This window comes from Thamnophis elegans, chromosome Z (genome assembly GCF_009769535.1).
Source record: "Thamnophis elegans isolate rThaEle1 chromosome Z, rThaEle1.pri, whole genome shotgun sequence".
In the NCBI taxonomy this organism is placed as follows: Eukaryota; Metazoa; Chordata; class Lepidosauria; order Squamata; family Colubridae; genus Thamnophis; species Thamnophis elegans.
Window position 1 is genome coordinate 46,432,926 of NC_045558.1, and position 20,259 is coordinate 46,453,184.

The following is a 20,259-nucleotide window of genomic DNA, read 5'->3' on the forward strand; positions in this document are numbered from 1 at the left end:
TGGCTGGGAGGTCATGTGACTTGGCAGTTTGCATGACGGAAGGAAGATAGTAGCAGTAAAATTCAAAACTGTAACAATTAATTGCACATTTATTCAAAATCCAATTTAAAAACCTTTTTAGTTAATGTTAATTCAACAAAATTGTTGAACATGATCCAGTGATACCAGGTTTTCAAAATCTGATAGTCATTTATCAAGAACCTTAGTAACTAGTAACTTAGTAAACTCAGTAAAATTTAATAACTATTTCCACTGTTCAGTAAATTCTTAATGTAATGGATGGGCTTGATGAAGTGATACCAGTTTCCCAATGTCTGGTTTTAAGTCACTTAGCAGGAGTCTTAAATCACCACGTTCAGTAATCTGGATCAATTTCTTTGCTTGGAGAAAAGTTGGATGAACACACTGAAGCCACGTTGCACCAAATATGATGTTGGAAATGCAACAAAGAGCTTCTTAACCACTGTCCATAGTGCAGGATAGCAATCAGAAATTTCTTTCTGTAACCAAAACTCTTGGTACGATTTCTTAAACTTTGGCTTCAGCTCAATGTCATTTTGCAGCTCTATGAGTTGTTCCTTCACTATCCCATCTTCCTCAGTATCTGAAAATGGATTTATTACCCAATCTGGAATTTCCATCAAAATAAGATCCTGATATCGCTCAAACATATACAATACAATACAATAGCAGAGTTGGAAGTGACCTTGGAGGTTTTCTAGTCCAACCCCCTGCCTAGGCAGGAAACCCTATACTGTTTCAGACAGATGGCTATCCAACATCTTCTTAAAGACTTCCAGTGTTGGGGCATTCACAATTTCTGGAGGCAAGCTGTTCCACTGATTAATTGTTCTAACTGTCAGGAAATTTCTCCTCCATTCTAAGTTGCTTCTCTCCTTGATTAGTTTCCACCCATTGCTTCTTGTTCTACACTCAGGTGCCTTGGAGAATAGTTCGACTCCCTCTTCTTTATGGCAACCCCTGAGATATTGGAACACTGCTATCATGCCTCCCCTAGTCCTTCTTTCTCTTAAACTAGACACACCTAGTTCCTGCAACCGTTCTTCATATGTTTTAGTCTCCAGTCCCCTAATCATCTTTGTTGCTCTTTTCTGCACTCTTTCCAGAGTCTCCACAACTTTTCTACATCGTGGCGACCAGAACTGAATGCAGTATTCCAAGTGTGGCCTTGCCAAAGCATTATAAAGTGATATTAACACTTCATGTGATCTTGATTCTATCCCTCTATTTATGCAGCCTAGAACTGTGTTGGCTTTTTTGGCAGCTGCTGCACACTGCTGGCTCATATTTAAATGGTTGTCCACTAGGACTCCAAGATCCCTCTCAATTACTACTATTGAGCAAGGTACCACCTATACTGTACCTGTGCATTTTGTTTTTCTTGCCTAAATGTAGAACCTTACTCTTTTCACCATTGAATTTCATTTTATTAGATAGTGCCCAATGTTCAAGTTTGTCAAGATCCTTCTGTATCTTAAGCCTATCTTCTGAAGTGTTGGCTATTCCTGCCAGTTTGGTGTCATTTGCAAATAATTGATGAAGATATTGAAGAGTACCGGGCCTAAAACAGAGCCTTGGGGTACTCCACTGCATACTTCCCTCCATGTAGCTGCAGTTCTATTGTGGACTACACGTTGAGTGTGGTTGGTCAGCCAGTTACGAATCCATCTGGTGGTGATGCTGTCTAACCCACATTCTTCTACTTTATCTAGTAGTAGGTTATGGTCTACCTTATCAAATGCCTTACTGAAGTCCAAGTAAACTATATCGATGGCATTCCTCTGGGCCACTAATTTTGTCACATTATCAAAGAATGCAATAAGATTAGTCTGGCATGATCTGTTTTTGACAAACCCATGTTGGCTTTTGGCTATTACTTTGTTTGCTTCTAGGTGTTCGCTAATTCGTTGCTTGATTATTTTTTCCAGAATCTTTCCTGGTATTGAGGTCTGGCTGATAGATCTTGTAGTTTCCTGGATCTATTTTTTTCCTTTTTTGAAGATGGGAACCACATCAGCTCTTTTCCAGTCCTCTGGCAGTTCCCCCGTGTTCCAGGGTCTCTGAAAGATATAATTCAGTGGTTCTGAGATCTTGTCTGCCAGAATCCTGGAGTGTAATCCATCCAGTCCTGGTGATTTGAACTCGTCTAGGGTAGACAGGTGCTCACTTACCATTTTCTTCCTTTTATGTTATCTTTATGCAGCATGTCCAAATGGTCACAAAAAACTTGAAGATCATCATCTTGTATCCCACCTTTCTCTTCTAGCTCAGACAAGCTCGGAAATTGGTATAATTCATAACGGCCTATATTGCGCTTGAATAGAGTTAACTTTGAAATAAATGTAGAGATGACAGATTTGGCCTTAATACGATTGACCTCATTTCCTTGCAACTGCAAATTCACTTCATTGAACTTTGCAAATAGTTCTAATAAATAAACAATGTCATGCCTGGTCTCTTTGACTTCACCATTGAGAAAAGCATTCTTGTCTTCAAAAAATTCCACAACAGTCTCAAAAAGATTGTAAAAGCATCTCACACAGTTTTGATAGCCAACGAACTTCTGTATGAAGCAGCAAACAATCAAAATCTTCATCATTCAACACAGAGCTCTCTGAATAGTCGATCATTGAGAGCATGTATAATTTTGTTAACTGCAGTAATGACAGTGTGTAATGACTTGTGTAAGTAATCACTGAGGGTTTTTGCAACCAGATGTTGGCGATGAATGACACAGTGAATGGTAAAGACATTTGGCACTATTTTTTTCAAGTAAGCAACGCATCCACGGTAGTGACCAGTCATTGGTGGTGCTCCATCAGTTGCACAAGCTAGTATGTTGGTAAGTGGAATTTCTTTATCTTTGAAAAACTGCTCAACAACATGAAATATTGACTCCCCTTTAGTATCTGTTTTTACTTGCCTCTCAAATAATAACTCTTGAGTCAAACTTTCCTCTTTAATAAAGCACACATAAGCAAGAAGCAAAGATTCATTGCCTGGCAAAGTTGTTTCATCCAGCTGTAATGCAGTCTGTTGTCCGTAGTATGCTGCACAATACATCTTCCACATTCTCAGCCATTTCATCTATGCATCTTTGCACTGAATTGTTGCTGAGAGGAATTGTCTTAATTATATCATGTGGTGACTTATGCAAAACAATACTCAGAACCTCACTAATGGCTGGTAGGATGAGTTCTTCACCAATAGTATGTGGCTTTCCAGACTTAGCAATCAGCATTGAAATGTTGTATGATGCACACAAACCATCAGTGTTTTGTTGGGAAGCATTGTGAAACATGCGTGACAGTGTTGGGTGCTTTTACAAGTTGTCATGAAATGATTGAAAAAAAAGTTAGATTCTTGTCTGCCTTGTCAGGATGTGCCTTCTTCAAATGTTCATTCAGTCTGGAAGGCTTCATTGTCTCATTAGAAAATACTTTCCCACATAGTAGGCACCGTGGCAGTTGCTGGTTTGATGGTGCTGGTATAAATCCATACTTCATATATTCCACACTATATTGTCTACATTTCTTCTTTGATTTTTCTGCTTCTGCCATTTCTGCTCTGAAAATCAGAATACTTACAATATGTGTGTGTTCACATCTGGCTTAAGGCTTTGCTAAGTGAATAAATAAATCCTACTAACTCCCTGCCTGCCTTCTCTGTGCAAATAAACCAGGATGTTGCTCTTTACTCTGCAGCAAAGCAAAGATTCTGGATTGGGATTCTGAAGCATGATGAGATGACCAATTAAATAAAGTTTCATTTTACAAAGTCATTGTGGGCACATTGTTTGCATTGGTGTAATTAACAAAGCACCAACATTTGCTTGAATTATTTGATGAGATTATTGCATGGTACCTAGGGATTCTCAATATGGAAAGTGAGAATGGGAACATTTTAACAGATCTATATGTTTTTGGGTTATAATTTTCACCAAAGAACCATGGGGATGGAAAGGGAAATATAGACAATGGAGTCCAATGCCCTTCCTCAACAGATTGGAAGCAAAGAATAACTGTAGCAAAATGTAGCCTTTTACCTCTTTGGGGAATCATTTTATTTTTTATTTATTATTATATTTTTTTATTTTTCCCATACAACTCATGCAAAGGGTCATCCACACGTACATTACATTTTTCACACTTTCCCAGACAGAGGGAAATAGTTTAGAAAAAAAGAAAAACTTTTTCCCTCCTCCTGACTGCTCTGTTGCCTCCCTCCCCTGCCCTGGATTTTAAACTGAATGATAGGCTCAGCTCTGCAAGGGAGAGCCCAGATGGAGGGAAATAGCTTGGGAAAGAATAGATACCTTGGCTGGGGAATGGGGGAGGCAGATAGAATAGAAGCAAAGGAAGACTCAGCGGGCAGAGATCTGCTGGGCTGTGTGGTTGAGATAAGCGAGGGAACCAGGGAGTAGCAGCAGCAGCACCTGTGCCTCTAGGCAGGCGAGGTATAAAAAGGATAAGTGGGAGGGGCTGGAGATGAGGCGGAGCCTGTCAGTGGTGCATTTTACCGGTTCTCCGAACTGCCTATAGTTTATCCTACCATTCAGGAGAACCGGTCAGAACCAGGTGAATTTCACTCCTGCCGGAAGTGCTCAGCTGCCTAGTGGCCAATAGAGCCCCAGGCAGAATTGCACCCTGCAAGGAGGCCACCTCCAGCACTCCTCTGCCACCTCCCTTTCCTCTTAGTGCCCCCTGCCACCATCATTGCCTCTTAGCCCCCTCTAAGTAATCCCATCTCCCCCAGGGGGCAGTACCACCCACTTTGGGAACCACTGATCCAGAGTATAATTGGTTCTGAAAATCAGAATAGAATTAGGCAGATTGAAAGAGAAACCTTCACATAATTATTCTAGCTGCTGAGATTGTGGGTAAAATTATAAGGAGATACTGATGTACTGCACAATTCTAAACAGAGACATCTTTTTTAATTTTTAGTATTCATTGTTTTCTATATGCTGTATACATTGTTCTCTATAATTTTTCTGTGAAAACATGGATTTGGATGTTAATTACCCAGGGAAAGCTTCATAATCAAAGTTTTATAAAGTGCTTTGCTTGTTATGGTAAAAATATCTCCAAATATTTCAATATATCCACTTCATGGATTACTGCCTTGTCATGGCAAAGGGGCTTGCGTAGCTCAATGAAGCTATGAGCTATGCCATGCAGGGCCATCCAAGGTGGACAGGTTGTATCAGAGAGCTCTGACAAAACGTGATTCACTGGAGAAGGAAATGGCAACCCACTCCAGTATCTTTGCCATGAAAACCCCATGGACCGTACCAAAAGGCAACAAGATATGACGTTGAAAGATGACCCCCTCAGGTCAAAAGGTGTCCAATATGCTACAGGGGAAGAGCAAAGGAATAGTACTAGTAGCACCAGAAAGAGTAAAGCGACTGGGCCAAAGCCAAAAGGACATCAGCTGTGAATGTATCTGGTAGTGAAAGAAATGTCTGATGCTGTAAAGATCTATACTCCATAGGAACCTGGAGTGTAAGAGCCATGAATCAAGGTAAACTGGACATGGTCAAACAAGAGATGACAAGACTGAACATCGACATCTTAGAAATCCGCAAGCTAAAAGGGACAGGAATGGGTGGATTTAATTCAGATGACGATCAGGTATACTACTACTGTGGACCAGAATCTGTCAGAAGAAATAGAGTAGCCTTCCTAGTGAAGAAAAGAGTAGGAAAAGTAATACTGGGATACAATCCACAAAATGACAGAAGGATCTCAGTTCAAATCCAAGGCAAACCATTTAACATCACAGTAGTCAAAGTCTATGCCCCACCTCTGGTGCTGAAAAGGAAGAAATTGATTGATTCTATGAAGTCCTGCAGCACCTTATAGAATTAACACCAAAAAAAAAATGATGTCCTTATCATCATGGGGGATTAGAATACTAAAGTAGGAAGCCAAAAGATAACTGGAATAACAGGCAAGTTTGGCCTTGGAATACAAAATGAAGTACAGGCTGATAGAATTTTGTCAAGCAAATATGATAATCATAGCAAACACTCTTTTCAAACAACCTAAGAAATGACTCTACACATGGACATTACCAGACAGTCAACACAGAAATCAGACTGCCTATGTGCTCTGATGCCAAAGATGGAGAAGCTCCATATAGTCAGTAAAAAACAAGACCAGGAGCTGACTGTGGCTTAAACCATGAGCTTCTCATTGCAAAATTTAGGCTTAAATTAAAGAAAGTAGGGAAAAGCACTAGGCCACTCAGGTATGAACTAAATCATATCCCTGATCATATACCTCTACAGTAGAGGTAACAAATAGATTTAAGGAATTAGATCTGATAAACAGAGTGCCTGAATAACTATAGGTGGAGGTTCGTAACAGTGTACAAGAGGTAACAACTAAAAACATCCCAAAGAAAAAGGAATGCACGAAAGCCAAATGGCTGTCTGAGGAAGCTTTGAAAATAGCTGAGGAAAGAAAGGAAGTGAAAGATAAGGGAAAAAGAGAAAGATACACCCAATTGAGTGCAGAATTCCAGAGAATAGCTAGAAGAGTTAAGAATGTCTTCTTAAATGAACTTAAGAAATAGAAGAAACTTAAACTTAAATGAACAAAGAAATAGAAGAAAACAATAGAATAGGGAGGACCAGAAATCTCTTCAAGGAAATTGGAGATATGAAGAGAGCGTTTAATGCAAAGATGGGCATGGGACCTAACAGAGGCAGAAGAGATTAAGAAGAGGTGGCAAAATTACACAGAAGAACTCTACAAGAATGAGCTTAACTTTCCTGATAGCCACGTTGGGGTTGTCACTGACCTCAAGCCAGACATCCGAGAATGTGAAGTGAAATGGGCTTTAGGAAATCTGAGCAACAACAAAGCTAGTGGAAATGACAGTATTCCAGCTAAGTTATTCAAAATCTTAAAAGATGATACAGTAAAAGTGCTCCAGCAAATTTGGAAAACTCAATAGTGGCCACAGGATTGGCCAGTTTACATTCCAATTCCAAAGAAAGGCAATGCCAAAGAATGTTCAAACTATCGCACCATTGTAGTCATTTCACACAGTGACGTGCAGTCAGGGGAGGCAGGGGAGGCAGGGCCTCACCCCTGTCATCATGAAAAGAAAAAAAAATTAAAAGGAAAAAGGCTGAGGTAGTTGCTGCCAGAGTCACAGTGGATCACTCTGCTTAGTGCTTAACTGTTTAAAAAAGCCTCTAAAAAAGTGCCCTCTACAGGAGGAGGCGGGAGAATCACGTGCCTCATTTAGTCTATCTTTTTGATCACTCGAGCAGAGTTAAGCAAGGGTTAAAAGCCAAAAAAATTCCTTATGTAGATGAGACACTTGGTTCTCTTGCCTCCTCCTATAGAGGGCACTTTTTTTAGAGGCTTTTTTAAACAGTTAAGCAGAGTCATCCATTGAGGACTCTGGCAGCAGCTAATCCAGACTGACCTCAGCAGCTCTTGCCTTTTTCCTTTTACATTTTCATCATGGCAGACAAGAGCAGAGTTGAAATATTCTATGAAACATCTGCAAAAGGTATGTAGGTTGGAGAGAGGGGGAGGAATTAAAATTAATGTAATTTGTAAGTAATTGTATTATTGTAAGTTGTGTGTGTGTGTGTGTGTGTGTGTGTGTGTGTGTGTGTTTTACCCACCTCTGCTGGCGCGCGGGCTGGCACTTTCTTGACAGCGGCCAAAAGCTGCTTTCTTTCTTTTTGCCTCACCAGCCATAAACCTCACCGCTCGTCACTGATTTCACATGCTAGTAAAGTTATGCTCAAAATCCTACAAGCTATGCTCCAGTAGTATGTGGGTTGAGAACTACCAGAAGTACAGGCAGGATTTCAAAGAGGCAGAGGAACTAGAGATCAAATTGGCAACATATGCTGGATCATGGAGAAAGCTAGGGAGTTCTAGAAAAACATCTACTTCTGCTTCATTGACTATGCTAAAGTCTTTGATTGTGTAGATCACAACAAATTGTGGCAAGTTCTTAAAAAGATAGGAGTATTTGTCTCTTGAGAAACCTCTATGCGGGGTAAGAAGCAACAGTAAGAACTGGACACGAAACAACTGATTGGTTCAAAATTGGGAAAGGATTCTGGCAAGGCTGTATACTGTTTATACAGTATATTTAACGTATGCAGAACACATCACGAGAAAGCCAAGGCTAGATAAATCAAAAGTTGGAATTAAGATTGACAAGAGAAATATCAACAACCTCAGATATATAGATAGTACCACTCTAATGGCAGAAAGTGAAAAGGAACTAAAGAACCTCTTGATGTGAGTGAGGGAGGAGAGTGCAAACTCAACATTAAGAAAACTAAGATCATGGCATCTGGCCCTCTCGATTCTTAGCAAATGGATGGGGAAGAAATGGAGGTAGTGACATATTTTATTTTCCTGGGCTCCAAGATCATCACAGATGGGGACTGCAGCCAAGAAATTAAAATATGCTTGCTTCTTGGGGGGAAAGCTATAGTAATCTAGACAGCATACTAAAAAGCAGAGACATAATCCTGCCAACAAAATTGTGTGCAGTCAAGGCTATGGTGCGTACAGTTGCAATGTATGGCTGTGAAAGTTGGACCATAAGAAAGGCTGAGTGCCAAAGAATAGCCTTTGAAATATGGTGCTGGAAAAGACTCCTCCTTGGACTGCAAGGCAATCAAACCAGTCAGTCCTGGAGGAGATCAACTCTGATTGCTGTTTAGAAGGCCAGATCCTGATGATGAAACTCAAATACTTTGGCCACCTAATGAGAAGGAAGCACTCATTGGATAAGAGCCTAATGCTGGAAAAGATTGAGAGCAAAAAAAGAAGGAGACAGCAGAGAATGAGGTGGCTGGATAGAGTCACCAAAATATTAGGTGTGAGCTTAAATGGATTCCAGAAGATTGGAGAGGAAAGGACGGCCTGGAGGAACATTGTCTTTGGGGTCACGATGGGTCAGACACTAACAATCACAACTAACAACAGCAAAAATATTTCAAAATACTAATAACTATGAACTGTATTATAAGGGGTACAATGAATGAATGAATGAATGAATGAATGAATGAATGAATGAATGAATGAATGAATGAATGAATGATTTATCATAATTTTGGGAAGCCACAGAAAACAAAGTGCTTCTTCTCTTCTGAAATAGATATCTTTCCTCTTTGAGATTGTCACATGGAAGGTTGTAATGAAGGTCCATATTTAGGTAGTCGTCAATTTATGATCAGTTGCTTAGCAATCATTTGAAGTTATCTCCTCAGGGCCCCTTTCACCCAGATTCGAAATTATGATGGCTCCCCCTGAAGTTACATGATCAAATTTGGATACTTGGCAACTAGCCAACATTTATTCCTCTTTGAAAAATCCTGTGGTTAGGTGACTATGATTTATTTATTTTTATTTTTGCTGGAAACTGCTACTTACTTCCAGTTTTCAGCAAAAAATGCCCATTGCATACTATGGATTTGCTTAATAACTGCAGTGATTCACTTAATGAATGCTGCAAAAAAGGTAATAAAGTCTGTTACAATCACATGGTGACCCTTCTCAGTTATGATAGTAAATCATCTCCATTGCTACTTGCAGTTCTATTTTATCCAGTGGCTCAGGATACATATATGTAAATAAAAACAGATTTACAAATTTCATTGTACACTTTATAAATAAAGGCTTCACTTATTCATACACAAACACATTTATACCTATACAAAGCTAGGTTTAAGTTCCAGAAGAATCAAGGTGCAATGCTTGATACATTCTATCTGATAGTTTGAAATACAACAATTTCCATTTACCTTTATAAATTACAACACAGATTGGACAGTTCCACTTTGCACTTCAACTCAGTTTTCTATCTGAGTGTCAGACAGACCATGATTGCTTTGCGAGTTGATACTGAGTACTATTGACTTATCCAGCTCACATGGGTACCATCTTTTGTTATATGAGTGACAATTTGAACTTTGGCAGCTATTCTTTGTTGGGTCTTTTTAGAAATTTTCGTTTTGATTTTTTTCACATGTTGATTTCTTGTATTCATGCTCTACCACATCCAGCAGACTCATAGTGGTTTACAGAAATATCTAGATATGCTTCTCCAGTAGACGCTTCTACGTTTATGAGATGCTTTGAATAAATTTCATGTATTCATTTACTATATGTGAGTGTGTGAATATGTGTGTGTGTGTGCGTGTGTGTGCGCATGCACATGTGCATATGTTTCCATTCATATCCTTACATAAATATACGGCACATGGCAAATATAGGAACCAGACAGTATAAATGATAACCACATAGCAACATAGATAATAATATAGTTACAGCCTCATTTTGTGTACCATTAAATGCACTTAGTGCAGTAATGATAAAAGAACAAAATTGCTTTGCAATATCAAGTTTGTTTGAAATATGTATGCTAAGAGCAAAATTGTAGGATAATTTGCTTAAAAAATGTATTTCCAAATAAGGAGGGAGGAAATTAATAATAAAGTTGAAGAAAAAGAGAAAGTGGTTTATTCTGGCCATGTAAGACCAAGCCTTAAGAACAAATACATATAAAACTAAAATGGAGAAGATAGCAACAGACAGCAAAGTATTGGAGGCAGGAAAAAATCTAATAAATATATATGTAGAATTTAAAAATTATATCCCTTGCAAAGAAGCTTAATTCCTTTCAGGGAATTGGGAATTAATGGGCTGCAGACACACTTAGTTTTCCATACTTAGTTTGAGTCCAGAAGATGCCATCATCGCAAAAGACTACAGATAGGAGATGCAGCTCCTTAGCGTCAAAAGAGAATTGACACAAAAGCATGGAACAGGAAGACATGCTGCACATGTTTGCATGTATATATTTTAGATCAGTACCATAGAAACATTTGCTCCTGCAGCTTTTCTCCCACCAGATTCCATTCAGTTTAATTGAAGAGAATTTGTTTTGACTTTTTTTTTTAAAAAAAGGGGGGAGTGTGTTGATGAGACTATCATAGATGTACAGTACGTGCTGATTTTGCACCATTGGCAAGTTAAGAAATGGCAAATGGGAATAGCTAGATCTCCTGTTTTTCATTGTGTACTCATGTCTTTATCAGTTTTCCATACTTCAATTGAATTCCCAAGAAAACAAGCAAGAGAGAGTTCATCTGATGACCCTTTTCCAGATTGAAACATGTTGGCTGTCAAGAAAGCTTCAGGATAGTAGAACTATGGTGATAGAAAATAACAACAGTAGCAAGCTTTGGCTGCCTTCAAAACAGCTGAAAAGCACTTAGATAATCTAGGAAGAAATTTTCAAATACCTGAGAATAATACAGGAAAAAAGAGAGGTTTAATTACAAAAAGAATAGCTTTGTGAATTTGAAAGGCATCGTATTAATGCTGACTGATTTCATAATGAAAAATCCTGAAGATGTTAAAAGTTCCTTTATATGGGGTAATCACACAGATCCAAGCAATGAAGAAAAATATCATGTGATATATTCACAAAGAACATTTCTTCCTATCTGTTTCTTCCTATCTGAAAGGAGCCTGATAGTGCACATAGTTAGGATGCCAAGTTGAAGGTTAGCAAACCTGTGTTCAAGACCTGAGTGATGTTGTGGGTTGGGGTCAGTTCTTGTCCTTCACTCTAGCTCTTTGTTGTGGCCCGTCGGCTGCCAGCAGAGCTAGCAGCAAAGTCAGATGAAAAGGAGGGGGAGCTTGGGTCAGCTTTGGAGCCTTTGGAAGACTCTGATGAGGAAGCAGAATCAGAATACAATACAATACAATATAATACAATAGCAGAGTTGGAAGGGATCTTGGAGATCTTCTAGTCCAACCCCCTGCCTAGGCAGAAAACCCTATACCGTTCCAGACAAATGGCTATCCAACATCTTCTTAAAGACTTGCAGTGTTTGGGCATTCACAACTTCTGGAGGCAATTTCTGTTCCACTGATTAATTGTTCTGTCAGGAAAATTCTCCTCAGTTCTAAGTTGCTTCTCTCCTTGAATAGTTTCTACCCATTGCTTCTTGTTCTAACGCTCAGGTGCCTTGGAGAATAGTTTGACTCTCTGTTCTTTGTAACCCCTGAGATATTGGAACACTGCTATCATGTCTCCCCATGTCTCCCCATTTCTGAATCAGATGCAGAGCTGGAGCCTTCTGTCTGCCTCGGGGGGAAAGGGCAGCTGTCTTCGGGGCCTGAGCTGAGTGATGGAGTGGAACAGATTCTAGATGTGTGCATGTGTAGAGAGGAGAGCAATAGAAGATGGTAAGACGGCTCTCAAGAAACAAAAGTTGTAGATGCTAGCCAGTACCTCCTTGGCTGGGAAATAAATAGTAGGGTTTTGGGAGTGACCATTCATTTTCCAGTGTACATCTATCAAGTCAGAGTCCTTTTCCAGAACCAGGTTTGTCAGGACTAATTGTTCGTATTTGAGATGCCAACTGAGTCTCCCTGCTGGGAAATAACAGGGAATGAATTTGCCTCAGCCGCTATGAACAGGGACTGTTTCTGCTTGGCTTAATCATTGAAAGAACTTTCTATTTTGAGTTTTCATGTGATCAGAGATTGCTTTTGTCCTGTTTCAGAAGAGGAAAAGACTTCCATTTGTGACTAATTAATTTTGGGGTTGTTTATCCAATGTGACAAGACCCTTCCGTGATTGAATAAAGGAGTTTGTTCTACTCATGAGTAAGTGGTTTCTCATTGCTTGCAAAGGCTGGGTCAGAACACTGTTGCTAGGGTCATGAAAGGAGTCCCGAAATGGGTATCCCCTGGGCAACAGTAATGTCACTGGCTAATCCTTTGAGCCCGGAAGCACCTCAGTGCTTCTGACATGAGTGCAATGCCTTTAAGACAAATATATGATGCCTTTGGGAAAAAATACAGTGATTCTGACAGTTACTTTATCCATTCCAGTCCCACTATATTTTACATATTTTCCACAAAGTACATGGTTATTAAATTTTGATTTGGAATTAATTAAATTTTAGAGTTCAAGACTGAAAAATAATTGTTGAGAATTTCTGAAATCTTGTTTTCGCAGCACTTTTCTAGAGGCTAAGAGTTTTCTTAGAATATTTTCTGAGATTAAGTGAGCAGATGGTCTTTCAAATAACTTTGTCTCTTGATAAGTGCAGTGTATTACAGTATACTTAGATACTCTTTTTTAAAAATATTAAGGAGGTCTTTTCATACTTCAAGTGTTGTTGCTTCCCTCCCTCCCACCATCCACATCATCTCAATAGATAGTTACAATGTTTTTTATAAAACAGTCATGTGTAGCTGAAAATAATTTTATAAATTGGGCCTTAAAGATTCTTTGTTATACACAGAATTAGAAATGTTCCTCCAGGTGTCAGGGTTCCAACTTCCAAGTAACACCTCCAATGAAAGAATCAAACAATCAAATCAAATTACTTTTTTAAAAAGAAATTTAATAAAATGTTTGTAAAGTCTTATCTTCCCTGGTGTTATTTCAAGTATTTAAGTACATTTAGCAAATATTAAATTAATGATATTTTGCAGCTGCTTTAACAAACATGTTTTCTTCTAAGGCAATTGGATGAAAGAAAAGTGAAAGACAGCATTATTATCCTGTGATGTTTTCCCCTCCTTTTGAAAAATTATAGGTGAAATGGACACACTTGCAACTTTTGAATTAATAGGAAATATAAATCCAATTGCTATGGATTAGCAGATAAACTATAGTTATGTACTTAATTACTGTGGGATGAGTTCACACATCATGCTAAGCCACCATGTAGAATTAGATTTGATCACTCATTTTTTAAAAAAGCTAAAGTTAAGAAAATAGTTTAACACAATTTAATAAACAAAAATAAAAAGCCATCATTTAATATTGATTTATCAATTATTTGGTATAGCAAACCATAAGGTTTGGACTGAAAACTCTTCCTTCCAGCTGTAGTGCAGGGTGGTTGTGGTTAAATGAATAAAAGATAGATTTAACAGAAACTTGTTTGTTAAGCTAATTCTGCTTTACAAGCTTTTTGAAAAATCCAAATGGAATTATAGATAGCCTGGGTAATACCATAGGATTTGTCTTTTTGTATTTTCAATAACAATATGTTCATCTTTGTATCATCTTGCAGATATTTTTAAAAACCCAAGACTTCAAACATTCATTAACCAAGGCATTATGATAGTTAATATAAATACCATTAATATATGTATGTATGTATGTATGTATATACATATATGTGTGTATGTGTGTATGTATGTATGTATATGTGTATGTATGTATGTGTGTGTATATATACATACATATATAATGTACGTATATAATGTGTGTGTATACATACATACATACATACATACATACATACATACATAATGGAGGACAGCCTGTGGCTTAGTGGTTAATACATCTGCCTAATATACAATACAGCCCAGGTTCGAATCCCAGTAAGGGTATGGCTAGCTGATGAGAGCTAAATAGCTTGAAATAGATCTATACTAGTCTCCCTTTATTTATTTATCAGCACAAACACAACACAAATGTAACAAAGGCAACAGTGAAAATATTGGGTTTCTGTCTGGATGGTCTCTTATGACGAGCCGATGGACAGAGAATGAAAGTAGTGACCTTCCTCCCATATTTGGGCATACCAGGGATTGTGACTTATATGTTGTATTTGTGCTGATAAATAAATAAATTGTGACACTAATTACACACACACACACACACACACACACACACACACACACACACACACACATATATATATATATATATATATATATATATATATATATATATATATATATATATATATATATATATATATATATGCATGCCCTCAAGATAACATATTATTTTTGGTTGTATCCACAGTGAACAATATTCACAAACTACAATATTTTAAATAGCAATAGCACTCATATACCTCTTCACAGTGCATTACCACCCCTCTCTAAGCGATTTACAGAATCAGCATATTTCCCAACAATCTGGGTCCTCATTTTACCGACCTGGGAATAATGGAAGGCTAAGTCAACTTTGAGCCTGGTGAGATTCAAATTGCAGTCAGCTGGCAGTCAGCAGAAGTCGCCTGCAATACATCATTCTAACCACTGCACCATTTGCAGTTTAAATACTTCATTGATTCAAAAGAAGCTATCATTTCACCTTGAATATATATATCTAAATGAGAAAATTAATATTCTCATTCATTCCTTCCTGGTTGTCTGTTTGCAGGAATATATCTAAAAAATGCAGAACTTGACTAACTGGGCTCTCAAAGAATGTAGTGCTATATTGTTTGTGGTGTGTATTAAAACCAATTAATTTTTACATCACCAATGCGAGCTGCATTGATTCAGAAGTCACTTTACTCATTAAGGTCTTTGCAGAGATTTTACCCTATATTTACTGTTTGAACATATTTGTATTTGGGAGTAATTTGTGCAAACAAGTCATTCTGAATTGTTAATATGGTTACAGAAAGACTTGTGAGTGATAGACCCTTGCAGTTTGCAAAACGAATTGTTGATAGCAATCTTGAGGACCTTTAAAAGGATTATAAGCATAAAAATTCTACTTTTGTTGCCAGATGCTTTATGATTATCAAACTCTACCAGTCACAAACTGGCAGAACAAAAGTGAGGGAGCAAAATCTTTTTTTAAAAGGAGAAATGGGAGCTATATCTAGCAAAAACTAGAGTAGCAGATTATCTGGTATTCATTTTAAATGTTTGGAGTAAGCTATAGACAGAAAGTATATACACCTTTAAAAAAATACCCTACATCAAGAAGTTAGCTGCTGTCAGGTTTACAAATCTTTGCCAGCAAATTTCTCTTTGGGTTTAATTTCAAAAGGTTCTGAAAAAAAGTTCCATTAAATTCTGCTATATAAGTTCTAAGAAATAGTTGTCTTTACTGTAAGTTTGTGAGAGGAAACAAGGCAAATGTATGAGGCATGAAACTAATTTTGCTTACATGGAATTATCAGTGGAGTTATTACATGCATAATGCTTAACATGTGGCTACCATTCTTGTTAATTAATCCCCACTCTCACCCCCACCTCATGTACATACAAATAATAGCTGAAACAGCTAGCTCAAAATGGCTAATTTCCAAACCCAACCTTCTTTCTGGAATTTATTGTATGTCCTGTGTGTGTGTGGCCTCAGTATAGAAATGGTTCTTTTTTAAAATTGAAAAGACAACTAATTCTATTGCCTTTGTTTTCCAATGAATATTCAGCAAGAATAGACTGAGATGTGCCCACATTTTGCTGCCCATGAACCTTTCAGGCTGAATAAATTGATAAATGTCAGTAAGATATTATCTCTCTCAGATACAGTCTGGGAGAAGAGAAGCTACTTGAAAAATTCTAGAGTGAGAATTCTTGTAATTTTTAAGAATACTACTAATTATTACAATTTATGCTCATCTGACATAGTCTATATGATCATAAGAAAACCAGAATCAGACTTCTTTAAAACCATTGCTCAGTATTTCAACTGTGTTTTGAAGTTATCAATTTTCTTCAGGTGTTTGCGACCAAGCTAGTTAACTTACAGATCAGTTAGTCCCAAGTGTGCTTTTTCAAGAGGCAACTGGACTTTCTGGTTTTTCTTTTAAGACATTTCGCTTACCATCCAAGAAGCTTCTTCAAGACAACTATGACCTGGATGACTGAGAATCTCCATAGACATTCAGATCAGTTATACAATACAATACACAATACAATAGCAGAGTTGGAAGGAGCCTTGGAAGTCCTCTAGTCCAACCCCCTACCTAGGCAGGAAACCATATACCATTTCAGACAAATGGTATCCAACATCTTCTTAAAGACTTGCAGTGTTGGGGCTTTCACAACTTCTGGAGGCAAGCTGTTCCACTGATTAATTGTTCTAACTATCAGGAAATTTCTCCTCAGTTCTAAGTTGTTCCTCTCCTTGATTAGTTTCCACCAATTGCTTCTTGTACTGCCCTCAGGTGCTTTGGATAATAGTTTGAGTCCCTCTTCTTTCTGGCAACCCCTGAGATATTGGAACACTGCTATCATGTCTCCACTAGTCGGTTTTCTCATTAAACTAGAAATTTCCAGTTCCTGCAACCATTCTTCCTATGTTTTAGCCTCCAGTCCCCTAATCATCTTTGTTGATGATTAGGGGACTGGAGGTGGCGCAGTGGTTAAATGCAGCACTGCAGGCTACTGCTAGATCAGCAGGTCAGCGGTTCAAATCTCACTGGCTCAGGGTTGACTCAGCCTTCCATCCTTCCGAGGTGGGTAAAATGAGGACCCAGATTGTTGGGGGCAATATGCTGACTCTCTGTAAACCGCTTAGAGAGGCCTGAAAGGCCTATGAAGCGGTATATAAGTCTACTGCTATTGCTATTGCTATTGCTATTGCTATTGTTGCTCTTCTCTGCACTCTTTCTAGAGTCTCCACATCTTTTTTACATCATGGCAACCAAAACTGAATGCAGTATTCCAAGTGTGGCCTTACCAAGGCATTATAAAGTGGTATTAACACTTCACGTGATCTTGATTCTATCTTTTTGTTCATGTAGTCTGGAACTGTGTTGGCTTTTTTGGCAGCTGCTGCATACTGCTGGCTCATATTTAAATGGTTGTCCACTAGGATTCCAAGATCCCTCTCACCGTTACTATCATTGAGGAAGGTACCATCTATACTGTACCTGTGTATTTCGTTTTTCTTGCCTAAATATAAAACCTTACTTTTTTCACCATTGAATTTCATTTTGTTAGATAGTGCCTTTTAGATCTTGGGGCGAAGGGAAAGGACGCGACAAGAAGTATGAGGAAAGTGACTTTTATTCAGCTCATAGTGGAAGCGATTCAACGAGGCGTATTTCGCGCCCTACATTTATACCCCCAGGTTTGAGTGAGGGACCAATGGGCGTCGAGTAGCTCGACCAATCAGGGCGAGGATTGGACCGGCTCTGCCCGGGAACCAATCAGGAAGAGTCCTTTGTAGCTCGACCAATCAGGGCGAGGATTGAGCCGGCTCTGCCCGGGAGCCAATCAGGAAGAGTCCTTGTTCGCGCGCTTGTATTTCCCGCGCTAGTATTCAACACCCCTCCCCCCCCAGTCATAGAGTTCCTTTAGGAGGGGCAAACATAGTCTTGTAGGTAGGCGGGACGGTGGCGTTCTCGTCCCGATCTCCGTGGTTCCCCGGCGGTCGTCGACGGGGGGGGGGGCCGCTGGCGGAGGCGTGTCCGTGGTGGGGGCTTGAGCCGACGGCGCGGCCCCGCGAGAGGGCACTGGCTCCGGGTCCCGTGCCCGATGTCCGTCCGCCTGGGGTGGCGTCTCTGTGGCCAACGGGGTGTCTGGTAGGGGCCCCGTGCAGTCCGGTTGGGGTGTAGGTTCAGAGTCTCGAGAAGGGCTCCGCGGAAAGGAGTAACCAGCTGGGGTGCGCCTGCCCGGAAGGTTCGCGACGGCTTGACCCCCGTTCGCCGGGTGGAAACGGTCCGTGGGGAAAGGAGTCAATGGGGGTGGCTCCTGTTGAGAGCAGATTTCTGGGAAGCTGGGGCCGTCTCTTTCCGCAGGAAGGCGACGCCTTAACTGGTCCACGTGTCGCCTCCATTGTGTCCCGTCGGCCAGGCCGACCCTGAAGGAACAGGGGCCGGTCAGAGCTGTGATGGTTGCGGGAACCCACCGTGGATCCCCGGAAAAGGAACGGGCCCATACAGGATTCCCTAACTTAAACGCGTGGGACGGAAGGGCCCCCAGGTTGCTTGGCGGATCTCCTGCGTAAAGTGGATGGAGCCTGTCTAGGGGGGTTCGCAATCTCCTACCCATCAAGAGCTCCGCGGGACTTTTGTTGGTCGTTGGGCAGGGTATGGAGTGCTGGCTCAAGAGATAGGCCGCTACTCTTTCTTGCCAGTCGCCCTGGTCCATGCGGCCCAAGGCTTCTTTTGCTGAGCGCACTGCGCGCTCCGCCCGGCCGTTGCTAGCTGGGTGATAGGGGGCTGTGGCCGCGTGTCTGATCCCCTGTTCGGCCAGGAATTCTTGGAACGTGGTGGAGGTAAACTGGGGCCCGTTATCGGAGACTATCACATCTGGTAACCCATGGGTAGCGAACATCTTACGGAGGGCCCTTACTGTACTCTCTGCTGTGGTGGAGGTCATGATTACTAGCTCCACCCACTTGGAGTAAGCATCGACTACTATCATGAAGTTCCGGCCGTGGAAGGGGCCGGCAAAGTCGATGTGTAAACGGGACCATGGGCCTCTAGGGATCTCCCACTCTCGAGGGGCGGCTATGGGGGAATTCGGCCTAGAGTTTTGGCAGATCCTGCATCGGCCTACGTAGTCTGCGATTTCTGTGTCTAACAAGGGCCACCATACGTAGCTACGGGCTAAGGCTTTCATTCGTGCTATGCCTGGGTGGTTTTTGTGGAGTGCGGGCAGGATTCGTGCTCGTAGGGCTGTAGGGATCACTACCCTATCCCCCCAGACAAGGCAACCCCCGTGAAGGGCGAGTTCAGCCTGTCGCACTTTGAATGGGCGGAAGTGTTCCGCTACCCTTTCCGTGGGCCACCCCCTCAAAACCCATGAAGCGACCTGAGATAGGACGGGGTCAGCCTTTGTGCAGGCTGCCACGTCCGTGGCAGAAACGGGGAGGTCGGATTCGGCAATGGACAGAACAGAGAGCGCGGGCACGTGGGCTGTGTCCGTCTCTGGCAGGGGGCAGCGGCTCAGGGCGTCTGCGTGTCCTAGCTGTTTGCCCGGACGGTATAACAGCGTATACGAGTACGCCGTTAGGAACTCTGTCCAGCGTGTCATGCGGGGGGACAAGATGGGGGGAGTCGGCTTGTTACCCGCCAGTAGCCCCAGGAGGGGCTTGTGATCCGTGACTAGGGTGAACTTTCTACCATAAAGGTAGTCATGGAACCGCTTAATGCCGGACACTGCAGCCAGGGCTTCTTTATCGATTTGGCTGTAGTTCCGCTCCGTGGAGGAGAGTGTCCGGGAATAGAAGGCTATGGGGGCTTCTGAGCCGTTTGGGAGGACGTGGCTCAGCACCGCCCCTACGCCATAGGGGGAGGCATCGCAAGTCAGAATTAGAGGCATCCTATCGCTGTACTGGATTAGGACTGCCGATGAAGTTAAAATATCCTTTATAGCCGCGAACGCGTGCGCTTCACGGCTACCCCATTTCCAGGCTGCTGACCGGTCAAGTAGACGGTGTAGCGGCTCAGCTAGTGACGCCTTGTGGGGGATAAAAGGGGCGTAGAAATTTAAGAGCCCCAGG

At 40.8% G+C, this 20,259-nt stretch overlaps 2 pseudogenes; one reads left to right on the plus strand and one right to left on the minus strand.

Moving 5' to 3' along the window:
• Positions 1–267: 267 nt before the first annotated feature.
• Positions 268–3,652, minus strand: LOC116520667 (annotated as a pseudogene).
• A 1,652-nt stretch (positions 3,653–5,304) lies between these two features.
• Positions 5,305–6,987, plus strand: LOC116521146 (annotated as a pseudogene).
• The last annotated feature ends 13,272 nt before the right edge of the window (positions 6,988–20,259 follow it).